The sequence below is a fragment of the Arvicanthis niloticus genome, chromosome 5, assembly GCF_011762505.2.
Source record: "Arvicanthis niloticus isolate mArvNil1 chromosome 5, mArvNil1.pat.X, whole genome shotgun sequence".
Classification (NCBI taxonomy): domain Eukaryota; kingdom Metazoa; phylum Chordata; class Mammalia; order Rodentia; family Muridae; genus Arvicanthis; species Arvicanthis niloticus.
Window position 1 is genome coordinate 75847051 of NC_047662.1, and position 5860 is coordinate 75852910.

The 5860-nt window shown below is 37.5% G+C and overlaps 1 pseudogene; it reads left to right on the plus strand.

The window, feature by feature from the left end:
- Positions 1-4652: 4652 nt before the first annotated feature.
- Positions 4653-5176, plus strand: LOC117708958 (small ribosomal subunit protein uS17 pseudogene; annotated as a pseudogene).
- Positions 5177-5860: the final 684 nt, after the last annotated feature.

Genomic DNA, 5860 nt, shown 5'->3' on the forward strand with positions numbered 1-5860 from the left:
CAAAAGCTTCTGCCAGCCAGGAGGAAAAGGGGGAAAGGGAAATTTCAGATCTTCCATGAGGATGCAGAGTTGAGACATGAGGAGAGGGTCTGAGAAGAAACCACAGGAAGAAACATCTAAAGCAGAGAGAGCTAGAACAATAGTAAACTCCAAAAACTATTTGCCATCATGGCTAGGAGGTAACCAGATTAGCATAGGGGTTAATATAAATCATTATTGCCTAACTATTGCAGTGTAGCATGAAATAAATCTTGGTTTCTCTGTGGGATTATTGGGGAGTAGCAAAGGTCAAGAAATACAGATGCAAGATTAATTTGATTTTTTTAAACTTAAATTAAAAATAATTCATTTACAAGATTCCTCATCGGATGCCTGAGGTTGCACAAGCAACCTCCAGGGTGAGTTCCTAAGGAAGTGTGGGTAAGGCTTAAGTGAAGGAGTCTGGGTCCCTTGTCTGGTTTTATAGGCCACATGGATCAGCACTTTGACAAACTTCCCTCCAGTAATGTGGATGAAGTCTAACCAAAACAGCTATAGTCCTTCACCAGATGCAAAAATCCTCATGGGTCATACACCTGGGGGAAATTCCCAAGGCAGAAAGAACAGGCTACATGTAAAGGTCTTAGCTTTAAAATTAGAAATTACTATCTATGACACATTTTCATCAACAGCCCAGAAAATATTTGTGTACTGTGCATATTCACTTTAGTCCAAGGCTTCTTTTTCTTTTTCAGATGTAAGACAGACAAACTTCAAACAGCCATAGTAAATATTTGCCACTTTAATATTTCCTGAGCTACATTTTCTGTACCATTCAGAAACAACAGACCAAATCCAGAAAGTCTTTGTAGAGTCTGTGACTACTAACTATATGTATTCTAAAACACTTCCTGAGGTCGAATCACTCAAATTCCCCATCCTTGTTATCACAGTGCACTCATTATTATCTTGTAGAGTAATATTCTCTGTAATAATGGAAATGGTCTATTTCTGTTAGTCAGACAGGGAGGCAAGTGTAAGAATAAATAATGGATGTTAATTTTTAATTTCACTAAATTTTAATATATTCAGCTTAAATTAATTTAATTTAAATTAATTTATACTCAAGTTCAAATATAAAAAGATGGTCACTGGATACTATATTGGATGATATAGCTCTGGACTATGTCCATTTTTTAATCATCTGACTTAATTAGAGTATTCCCCAAATGGGAAAATAGCCTAATAAAGGCCTAATTGATTATAAAATCTGGGTTATTTGATTTTACACATATCCCAATGTTGCCAATGAGACCAATCATGAGAATGTAGTTCCTATGGGGTTGGGGAGGAACAGTAGCTATGTAAAGATAACTAAAAGATAAACATTAAATTAGCCTAACATAAAATGACTAATATAAAAGAGTATAGCTGAAGAGAACAAAGAAAAAGAAAGATTATTTATGTTCTTTGCAAATAGTACAGAAGCTAATCTTTATAAGCCAAAACCCATGGATACTTAAGAAGGAGGTCCAGTTCTAGTGCTCTAAAGAATGAGATGTCTATGGCTAGCAATAATTTATTGTATACATAAATTAATTACTTTGATTTGATCATTATACATATACATGTATCAAAAAAAATCATGCAACTCTTATAAGGTACTTATTGTATCTTAAAGTGCCTTGAGCTGATAAAAACCAAATGTTATGCTTGTGATGTGTAATTCATAACTCTTTTGTTATATGTACTTACCCAAAACAAGTTAAGCATTTCTTTCCTGGGACTGAAGAGATGCCCAAGCATTTAAAAGCACTGGCTACTATTATAGAGGCCCTGGGTTCAATTAAAAGCACCTACCTAAAAGCTCACAACTGTCTATAGTTCCAGTTCTTAAGGGTCCAACTGTCTTCAGGCCACCATGAGCACCAGTTTGTGCATGTCAGATACAGACAGATATGCAGGCAAAACAGCTACCTACATACATAAAAAATAAAATGGAAAAAAATAACCCAAAGATTTCATCTTCCTAGGGTTGAGTTTCTTCATCCTTTTTCTGTGTGAAATGCTAATGTGTATCTAATGAGTTGCCCTAACGGACTACTGTGGAGGTCCCATCAACTGTTATGTTGCATTAAATTGACACTGAATCTTTACAACTCTCAAAAAGCTTGTCAGATTGTTATCTGGTTTATTGGGTTTTTTTGGAATGCAGACACAAGATCAAATATATCCTTTAGTATGAATTACAGGAATTCACCTAGTAGTGCTTTAGGTACTTGAAATACATGAGATAATATGAAAATTATGCATCTAAAAGAACTTAAAAGAAAAACATTCCACACAAATTATCATGGGCCTAAGGGTCCTTTTTGTTGTCAGTAGTTTCTTTACTTTACATTGATATGTTTTTAAAATTATATGGGTTGTTGAACTGGGTTTGATTGCATAATAATATTGAGCTTTTAAAGTACATCTGGTTCCCTGTGGGCCTGTGTATCAGAAGCCTTCTTATGGTGATCTCTGGCTAGGCCTGATGGGAGTTCAACCAAAGGGGAAAGAACCTGAGCCTACCCCTACCTCCACCTCCATCTGTGGCTGTCTCTCCTGTTGCTCCAAGACACCACTCTGGCTGTGCTTCTCTGACTCAGTCTGGGTTGAGCCAGCAGAGGCAGACTAGCCAGTGAGGGGTGTGGGGGAGCAGGAATGGGGAGCTATTAAGAAAGATAACAGAAGAAAAGAGTTCCCATGTTCATGGATTGGAAAAGTTCACAGCCAAGGGATGGTTACTAGTGTTGTACTCACTTCCTCCTTTGTGTTCACCCTAGATTCCAGCACATGGAGTAATGCCACCCACACTTACAGTAGATTTTCAAAATTTGGTTAAATCAACTCTTCATAGACATACCCAAAGGACTGTCTCCTAGGTGAGTCTAGAACTTGCCAAGTCGAAAATCAAAGTTAACTATTACAATAAATCATTATATTTAAATAAATTCAGAAAGCTAATTTAAAAGTAGTTCTTTAAGACAAATCATTATTACTTTTCCCAGAATATTTCTACCTGATATGATGAGGGCCTGGTTTACCACAGTTCACCCACAACCTACAGCTCATTGTATATATGCCTCTATATTTTAATCCTATTCTTCCAATAGGGCATATTACAGATGATATGTGTTCAATAAAATTATGAGTTAATTGGTAGTTTACTTATAACTGATTATAGACCACATTTTAACAGAAACTGAAAGTAAAAGCTATGAATTTCAATGGAATCAAGCTATTTTATTACCTTATCTCCTTGAAATTCTTGAAAAAGTAAAAGAGAAAGTTGAAAAGGAAAAAAAATCCCTTTGAAAAGACGACTTGTGTGTGACTAAGAAACAGTGATGTGGGAGAAGAGATGGAAGTACAGAGATTAATTGGAAGATTAATTGATAAAATGCACTAATCATCTGTTACTCTGAAGCTCATGCATCCGAAGCTCAAATAATTCTATTTACCTAATTATAAATTTTCAACCAGACTCTTCAATTCCATTAACACAGAGAAATTGAAAATCAATGTCAATAAATAATATAAATAGGCTTAAAAATAAATTTAACCATTAATTCTTTTCTCTGTTTTTCTTATCCTATGGTCTGTTGACATCATCACCTCTTCCACATACACCAAATGCACACACACACACACACACACACACACACACACAATCCATATCAGATAAACACTTACAAACAAATCTAAAGTGAAACAAAATCGGCTATCTTGGCCACCCAGAAGATTCTTTCTTTCTTGAGTTTCTTTTTGAACAGTCAATGAGATCAATCAGCCTGAAGAACCTAAATTCTATCCTAGCTCCATCATTTAATAACCTTTGTCAAATCACATAACTTCTTATGTTAAGTTTTGGGGTTTGTTTGTTTGTTTGTTTGTTTTTGTCCAGAATATGGATCAGACAATACTACTTTCAGGTCTCCTAGGAGAGTTCAGTTGGGTGAGATATAAATTCCTAATAAAACTACAGATAGAGTAAGCACTCAATAGAAGTCCTTCCTTTAATGAAGTTTTCTCTTGAGAAAGCTCACACAGTATGATGCAAATCAGGTCCTGAATTTTTTCTCTTAAACACCTCCCAAATCCCCTTTATGCAATGTGTAAGTGTTGTGCCAGGGAAACATTAGTGATCCTCAAAAACACATACAGAAGCCAATCTGATGGAACTCACAGTAGGGTCTTTATTCAGGCTAGCTTGCACCACTCCCAACAAACAACCATCATGCAGGACAGTTTTGGTAGAAGAGGAGCTCCAAATGTCTATTGGACATTTACTGCTTTATAGTAAGCAGTAAACAGGGAGTCGTGTGCAAGCATCTAATTGGAAAGCTACTGTGGCTGGTGCTGGGAGTCATATCATAAACTTAAGGGAATAACCTGGAGACAATGGTCTTGTTGAGGGTATAGCCTGGAAATGTCGCTCTTGTTGAGGATTAGCATAGAGACTGGAGCTAGGCTCAGGTTTTGTTGGGGGGCAACTTGGAAACTAATGCTAGATACCAGCCTGTTAGTTTACCTGAATTCAAACTTAGGTCAGGTTCTCTAAAATGGAGTCTGATTTTAAAAGATTCAGCATCACTTCCGCTCAAGACCTCGCGCGGTGAATAAGGAAGCTGGGAGTGGGCCTAGCCTTCCTTTTCTCAGGCTGCCGGGAAGATGGCGGACATTCAGATGGAGCGTGCTTACCAAAAGCAGCCTACAATCTTTCAAAACAAGAAGCGTGTTTTGCTGGGAGAAACTGGCAAGGAAAAACTCCCTCGGTACTACAAAAACATCGGTCTAGGATTCAAGACGCCCAAAGAGGCCATCGAGGGCACCTACATAGACAAGAAATGCCCCTTCACTGGCAATGTCTCCATCCGAGGTCGGATCCTGTCTGGTGTTGTGACAAAGATGAAGATGCAGAGGACCATTGTCATCCGCCGGGTCTATCTCTATTACATCCGAAAATACAATCGCTTCGAGAAGCGTCACAAGAACATGTCTGTGCACCTGTCCCCCTGTTTCAGGGATGTACAGATTGGCGACATTGTCACTGTTGGAGAGTGCAGGCCCCTGAGCAAGACTGTCCGATTCAATGTGCTCAAGGTCACCAAGGCTGCTGGCACCAAGAAGCAGTTTCAGAAGTTCTAAGGGGACTCTGGCCAATGCCCTAGAACAAATAAAAGTTATTTTCCAACTTACAAAAAAAAAAAAAAAAAAAAAAAAAAAAAAAAAAGATTCAGCATCTCATCAGCATTTCAATTTGACACACAGGAAAACTGAGAATAGATACAGAAACCTTCAAAAATATGTCTCTTTGCCTTGTCACCAATAGATTTAGGAGTAGTTCTTCAAATCCTGTGGTTGTCATTCACAAGGAGCCAGAAAATATCTTTTCAATCTTGGGCACAAAAGAGTAAAAGATCTGAATCCTGTGGTATTGTAACAACTATTAAAAAAATTGATAATGTAGGCTCAGCACAGGCACTGGTTCTTCAGTGTAAATTGCATAATTCATATTTCTATACTAAGACAATGCCTGAAATAAGAAACAAGAACTTCCAAAAAGAAAATATTGTATTCGACACAGTTCTCCACCTGCATATACTGCAAGGTGACCATCGGCCACACATTTAGAGTTACACTCTCTTCATTTACAAAGCAACGATTACATCTGTCCTGTTTCTTATGCCCGTACCTTTTCATGAATTATTTTATGTATTTATATTTCAAATATTATCCCCTTTCCAGATCATCCACACACCTATTCACCTCACCCCTCTAGCATTCTCCTTCTCTGGGACATCAAGCCTTCATAGAACAAAGTGCATCCCCTCCT